General features: G+C 36.6%; 2 pseudogenes; both read right to left on the bottom strand.

Moving 5' to 3' along the window:
* Positions 1-785: 785 nt before the first annotated feature.
* Positions 786-1369, bottom strand: LOC114540933 (annotated as a pseudogene).
* A 21-nt stretch (positions 1370-1390) lies between these two features.
* Positions 1391-3218, bottom strand: LOC114540932 (annotated as a pseudogene).
* Between the last annotated feature and the right edge of the window lie 4471 nt (positions 3219-7689).

Below are 7689 nucleotides of genomic sequence, written 5' to 3'. Positions count from 1 at the left end.
GATCCAATGGTGTTATTACAGGTCGCATTGGAATGACATGGGGGAGATATCAGGCATTCGTCAAAATCTGAAATGACAGTTGTAACATTTTTATTTTTACATTTATTGTGTACCTCTAAAGCATTATTTAGGTTGTCTTAGTTGTGCAATTAAATCCATCTCCAGTATATCCAGAATCACATGTGCAAATATAAGATCCGTCTGTGTTATTGCACGTAGCATTGGAATGACAAGGGGGAGATGTTACGCATTCGTCAATATCTGAAATGACAGTTATGACATATATTTCCCACCTAATATTTTTTTAAATATTTATTAAAAAAATTGTTCCCAATGAATAATATAGTACTTGTGCAGTTGAATCCATCTCCAGTATATCCAAAGTCACATGTGCAAGTATAAGATCCGTCTGTGTTATTGCACGTAGCATTGGAATGACACGGCGGGGATGTTACGCATTCGTCAACATCTGAAAGGACATTTGTAGCATTTTTATATTTCCATTTCCTCTTTTTTACTATAGACACTTAGTAAAAACATTATTTGCTTGACTTACCCGTGCAGTTGAATCCATCTCCAGTATATCCAGCATCACATGTGCAAATATAAGATCCATCTGTGTTATTGCACGTAGCATTGGAATGACATGAGGGAGATGTTAGGCATTCATCTGCGTCTAAAATGACGGTTGTAAAAATAATAAAAATAAGTCTTTCAATCACAAGATAAAAATACATATCTTATGTTACATTTTAAAGAAAGGAATCCTATCCTATATACCAATCTTACACTAAATTATATTTAAAAATTAGTCTATTTACAAATGTGGTCTTAAAACGCTGCGTGTTAATTTTGGGATAAAGGCATCGTTTCTTACGTAGATTAAAAGGTACTTCTTTTTTCTTAGGTATAATTACTGTGAGAGGATGATCATCAGAGGTAGTAATTGTGTTGAAAATTTTCATATCCTGTTTTTGTAATAAGTCAAGCACTCTGATCGAGTATGAGATATATAACTACGTTTGTAGCATTTATCTAAAAAACTCTGAACAACCTTAAGATCTGATTCCGAGGCGCCGTAAATGGAGAGCCCGTAAGTAATACTAGGCAGTACTAAAGATCTAAACAAATTATCTATTTCTGTCTGATTATATTGTTCTTTTCGTAACGTTCTTAAAACATATAGACATTTGTTCGCTTTCATTAGCTTACGCTTCACATGCTCGTTAAACTTACAGTCACTCTGTAACGTAACTCCCAATAATAGTAAATTCTCACATTGAGGAATATCTCTAATCTTTGCGTAATTTTCATCGTTATTTTTCTTTCTAATGACCAGTTCCTTGCATTTGCTTGGATTGCATAACATCTGGTTGTTTTCAGACCATGTTTAAAATTCATTGACTAAATCAGCTGAACTATCATAATTCTTCCATACAGGAGCAACAATATTTGAATCATCCGCATTTTTAAAAAGAGATTGAATGCCATAAAGTTCCGATTCAAGATCATTCAAAAAAATATTGAACAGATATGGCCCGCTTACGTTCCCCTGAATTGTTCCCTTATTAACTTCTTTCCAGATACAGCAGTAGTTATTAAAGTAAACACGCTGCTGCTTGCCAGACAAGAAACTATGGTACCAATTCACAATATAAGGGTTCACTGGTAACTGTTTCAATTTGTCAGATAAAAGGTTGTCCTTGACACAGTCAAAAGCCTTACTGAAATCCATTGCAAATAAACGCACCGCTTTACAATCATTTTCATCTAAATATTTGCAAACTTGATATTGGATGGATATAAGGGCATTTGTACAGTTCCCCCCTGTTCTATAAGGAAACTGAGTGGTACTCAAGCGTTTTTCTAGGATACTCTCAACATGTGTATGATACACAGCCTTCTCAAAAGCCTTTGCAATAACTGGAGTAATGTTAATACCACGAAAGTGTGAGTTCTCTACAGGTAGTATCACTTTAGGTAACGGCTTGATGTTAGCTCTCTTCCAAGAACTTGGCCAAGAGTGAGTAGACAATGAAAGATTCCAAATATGCGTAATTACTGGCTTTAGAATTTCTGAATGGTCCTTCCAAACCCAGAATGGTAGCATATCTGGTCCAGTAGCTGTTCTCTTAAGTTTGGATAGTATATCCCAAACATACCTTTCTGAGATTTTGGGAATTTCCACTCCCTGTGTTATCATCATATCTCTAGGTGATATATAGTTATCATCATAACATGTTTGACCAAAGTGGTCATTAGGTCTATCCAGCAAATCAGGGTCAAGGGAAATTTGAGAGGAACTTCGACGCTGTGATATACTATCAACATTTTCCCACCATCTCCGACATCCGATCATAGCCCGAGGATTCCTCCGATTTTCACTAATTACTTCTGAAATTCTGCCATTAATCAATTTCAGACGTTCTTCATTATTGAGAGAAATTCTTGATTTTGCTCTAAACAGCGATTTAACCAATGGAGCCATCCAAATAGGGTCCCTAGTTGACATTCTAACATATTCTATAGGCATACACTTGTCCATAAGCTTTTTGATTTTGTCCTCCATGAGATTAACTGCGACGTTAACATCCTCTGCTGCAAATACTTCGTTCCAGACCTCTGATGCTAATGCTTGATAAAAAGCTTGCTTTCGATGTTTTCTGCAATCACGAAGTTGAAGCTTACGCCTAATGGGCTTTAGTTTAGTTCCAGCTGGTAGAACAAATGGTGTGATCGGTTTTCATTAACATATGAATAGGATATGCCTTTCCAAAAAGATCGGGCCGATTAGTTAAACAGTTATCGAGGTATGAAGCAGCTCTTGTTGGAAAATCAACTAGAACGTTCCATCCTGACATTGTTTCAAGTTCATGCACGTCCAATTGATTGAGATCACCACCACATAGAACCACCCTATCAGGATTTTTCTCTAATACACCATCAACAAAATCAATCAAATAATTTATCAAATCTGCATCCTTATATGTGTGCTTGGGCGGATTGTAAAGACCACATATCAACAAGTGATGACCAGAGGGCAATAACAAAGTCAAGCATATTAACTCATATAATCTAGAACGATAAATATTAAAAACTTTCAGATTCTCCCTCACGTATACAGCCACACCACCATTTTTTTTTCTGTCTAGATCAGACCAGCCTCTATCTCGCCTGAATGAACTATAAATTTGAATATTCACAATCGAATCAGGCATATCCGTTGCGAGATGGGTTTCAGAAACTACAGCAACATCGATATCGTGACTTCAAAAGTCCGCCTCCAGCGCAACTGGAGCCCGTACTCTGTTTTTAACTTTTGCTAAGGCACAGATATTGGTAAACATACACTTAGGGACAGCAAACTCATTAGTTGCGGGGGCTGTAGTGTTGTTAACACAAGATATGCGAATTAAACTGCTATATACGATTAGTTCGTTGTCGATTACTCTCAACTAAAGGTCGACGCCCATTCACTACAGCTATTTTGTTGATTATTTGTCTATCTTGTCTTATTCCTCCACCACGTCGGCCTCTATATTTTAAGATTCCCTCTGATGTAAGATATGTTAGTATAGGTACTGACGGCTTCACAGTGCAATTACGAAAGGACAGGAGCTTCCTTCGATCTATACAAATGTTGCTATTTCGTGCTTCGTTATTACTCACTGAATTAACATTCCCGCTACAATTTTTCTTTAACACCTCAATAGGCCCTGGATGAGTTTGTACGTCCATAAATACAGTTATATCCATCAAAATTGAGTGCCCTGGAACGGCTAATACGGTCAAACCATGCCGGTCCCATGACACGATAGGTCGTCGCAATCTCTGATTAGACTTATACGCTGACAAAATATGAGTTTTCAACAGCAGAGGGATCTTCAAATCTCTACCTTGAGTTTCCTCTTCGTTTAGTTTAACTTTTAAGAAGTTAAAATCGTTTATAAAACCAAGGAATACAACCAAACATACATACAAACTAAGAGCTCTAAAATTCGTGGCAGCCATATTTGCGCACAACACGTGTTGAAGCACTTTTATTTTGCAATCTCTTATTCTTTTATAAAGATTTGTTAAAAAAATGATTTCTGATGGCTTACCCGTGCAGTTGAATCCATCTCCAGTAAATCCAGAATTACACATGCAAATATAAGATCCATCTGTGTTATTGCACGTAGCATTGGAATGGCATGGGGGATATGTTAGGCATTCGTCTGCGTCTAAAGTGACGGTTGTAGCACTTTTATTTTGCAATCTCTTATTTTTTTATAAAGATTTGCTAAAAAAATGATTTCTGATGGCTTACCCGTGCAGTTGAATCCATCTCCAGTTAATCCAGAATTACACGTGCAAATGTAAGATCCATCCGTGTTATTGCACGTAGCATTGGAATGGCATGGAGATGATGTTAGGCATTCGTCAACATCTACAATGACAGTTGTAGCATTTTTTTTCAATCTAATATTTTGTTTAAATATCGGTTTTGTTGAAAAAATTATTTCGGATATCTTACCCGTGCAGTTAAATCCATCTCCAGTATATCCAGCATCACATGTGCAGATATAAGATCCATCTGTGTTATTGCACGTAGCATTGAAATGACATGGGGAAGACGTTAGGCATTCGTCAACATCTAAAATGACAGTTGTACAATTTTCACTTTTCTATTTCCTATTTTTAAACTCAACACTTGGCCGAAATATTATTCACATTGTCTTACCAGTGCAGTTGAATCCATCTCCAGTATATCCAGAATTACAGGTGCAAGTATAAGATCCATCTGTGTCATTGCACGTAGCATTGGAATGACATGGGGCAGATGTTACGCATTCGTCAATATCTAAAATGACAGTTGTAGTATTTTTTCCCATCTATTATTTTGTTTAAATATTGACTTTGTTAAAAAAAATATTTCCGATATCTTACCTGTGCAGTTAAATCCATCTCCAGTGTATCCAGCATCACATGTGCAAATATAAGATCCATCTGTGTTATTGCACGTAGCATTGGAATGACATGGGGGTGATATTAGGCATTCATCTGCGTCTAAAATGACAGTTGTAGAACTTTTATTTTGCAATCTCTTATTTTTTTTATAAGGATTTGTTAAAAAAATGATTTCTGATGGCTTACCCGTGCAGTTGAATCCATCTCCAGTTAATCCAGAATTACACGTGCAAATGTAAGATCCATCCGTGTTATTGCACGTAGCATTGGAATGGCATGGAGATGATGTTAGGCATTCGTCAACATCTACAATGACAGTTGTAGCATTTTTTTTCAATCTAATATTTTGTTTAAATATCGGTTTTGTTGAAAAAATTATTTCGGATATCTTACCCGTGCAGTTAAATCCATCTCCAGTATATCCAGCATCACATGTGCAGATATAAGATCCATCTGTGTTATTGCACGTAGCATTGAAATGACATGGGGAAGACGTTAGGCATTCGTCAACATCTAAAATGACAGTTGTACAATTTTCACTTTTCTATTTCCTATTTTTAAACTCAACACTTGGCCGAAATATTATTCACATTGTCTTACCAGTGCAGTTGAATCCATCTCCAGTATATCCAGAATTACAGGTGCAAGTATAAGATCCATCTGTGTCATTGCACGTAGCATTGGAATGACATGGGGCAGATGTTACGCATTCGTCAATATCTAAAATGACAGTTGTAGTATTTTTTCCCATCTATTATTTTGTTTAAATATTGACTTTGTTAAAAAAAATATTTCCGATATCTTACCTGTGCAGTTAAATCCATCTCCAGTGTATCCAGCATCACATGTGCAAATATAAGATCCATCTGTGTTATTGCACGTAGCATTGGAATGACATGGGGGTGATATTAGGCATTCATCTGCGTCTAAAATGACAGTTGTAGAACTTTTATTTTGCAATCTCTTATTTTTTTTATAAGGATTTGTTAAAAAAATTATTTCTGATGGCTTACCCGTGCAGTTGAATCCATCTCCAGTAAATCCAGAATTACACATGCAAATATATGATCCATCTGTGTTATTGCACGTAGCATTGGAATGACATGGGGGAGATGTTATGCATTCGTCAACATCTGAAATGGCAGTTGTAGGATTTTTATATTTCTATTTACTATTTTTTACTCAACACTTGGCAGAAATATTATTTGCGTTGTCTTACCCGAGCAGTTTAACCCATTTCCAGTATAGCCAGAATTACAAGTGCAAGTATAAGATCCATTTGTGTTATTGCATGTAGCATTGGAATGACATGGGGGAGATGTTAGGCATTCGTCAACATCTAAAATGACAGTTTTAGCATTTTCATTTTTCCATTTACTGTTTCTCACTAAATTTTTAAAGCTCACTTGGTACGGGGAGCTGCCACCTCGGCAGCAGCAAACGCATCAGTTACTTTAGAGAAAATACTGAAAATTTTGTAATCTCATATATTTCAACCGGAGTTCATGAAATATAATTCCAATTATACAAGGGCTATGAAGTCTGAAGTATAATTGGGGTTATATGAGTGAATGATGCGAGAAATATATGTGTCCCTCCGGTTGGTGTTCTTAGGACACACTCTCCCTACAACTCTTTGAATTTCTCCTTTCTTGTTTGGTGTCAAAATAGACGCTTGAGGATCATGGGACACCGTTCGTATAGCAACTATAGCGATTTTACTTTCCACCTCACACGGGGTACCCTGGTGTTAAAGTTGTGGTCCAAAGCACGGTAAAGACTAAGTCATACCATTTGCAATTTCATTTATTTCTTCCTCGTTCACTCATATATGCATATAACCACAATACATCAGTCTCCTCTACCCTTGTATAATTGGAATTAACAACCACGATAACACCAAGCCTGTTGCCAGACACTTTACATCTGGTAATCATTGTGTCAGGGACATGAAAATTAGTAAAACAAAATACAAAACATATATTCTCCTCTATTTTTTTCATAGTAACTCTCCTGACGAACGCTCTCAGGTCGCATCGTCGAGAAAGTTTTTTGTCTGATTAGGCAGTTGTTATACCACATTTGGTGCCATTGATTAGGCAGTTGTTATACCACACTTGAAGACACTGCAGCGCTGCTCCTTAGTTATATTGGATATTACCTGTGCAGTTAAATCCATCTCCAGTATATCCAGCATCACATGTGCAAATATAAGATCCGTCCGTGTTATTGCACGTAGCATTGGAATGACATGGGAGAGATACTACGCATTCGTCAACATCTAAAATGACAGTTGTAGCATTTTCACCTTTCCATTACCTCTTTTTCACTCAAATATACGTTAATTTTCTTTTTTCGTTGTCTTACCTGTGCAGTTAAATCCACCTCCAGTGTATCCAGTATTACATGCGCAGATATAAGATCCACCTGTGTTATTGCACGTAGCATTGGAATGACATGGGGGAGATTCTACGCATTCGTCAATATCTGAAATATTTTTTTTATCATTTTTATTTTTCCAATTCCTCTTTTTTACTCAACACTTGTCACTTGGCAGAAATATCATTCGCTTTGTCTTACCCGTGCAGTTAAATCCATCTCCAGTATATCCAGAATTACACGTGCAAATATATAAACCATCTGTGTTATTGCACGTAGCATTGGAATGACATGGAAGAGATACTACGCATTCGTCAACATCTGAAATTGCAGTTGTAACGTTTTCATTTCTCCATTTAC

Source organism: Dendronephthya gigantea, unplaced genomic scaffold, assembly GCF_004324835.1.
Source record: "Dendronephthya gigantea isolate DGI-Jeju-01 unplaced genomic scaffold, DenGig_1.0 000255F, whole genome shotgun sequence".
NCBI lineage: Eukaryota > Metazoa > Cnidaria > Anthozoa > Malacalcyonacea > Nephtheidae > Dendronephthya > Dendronephthya gigantea.
Note: the sequence above shows the minus strand (reverse complement) of the source record. Positions and strands in the feature narration are given on the sequence as shown.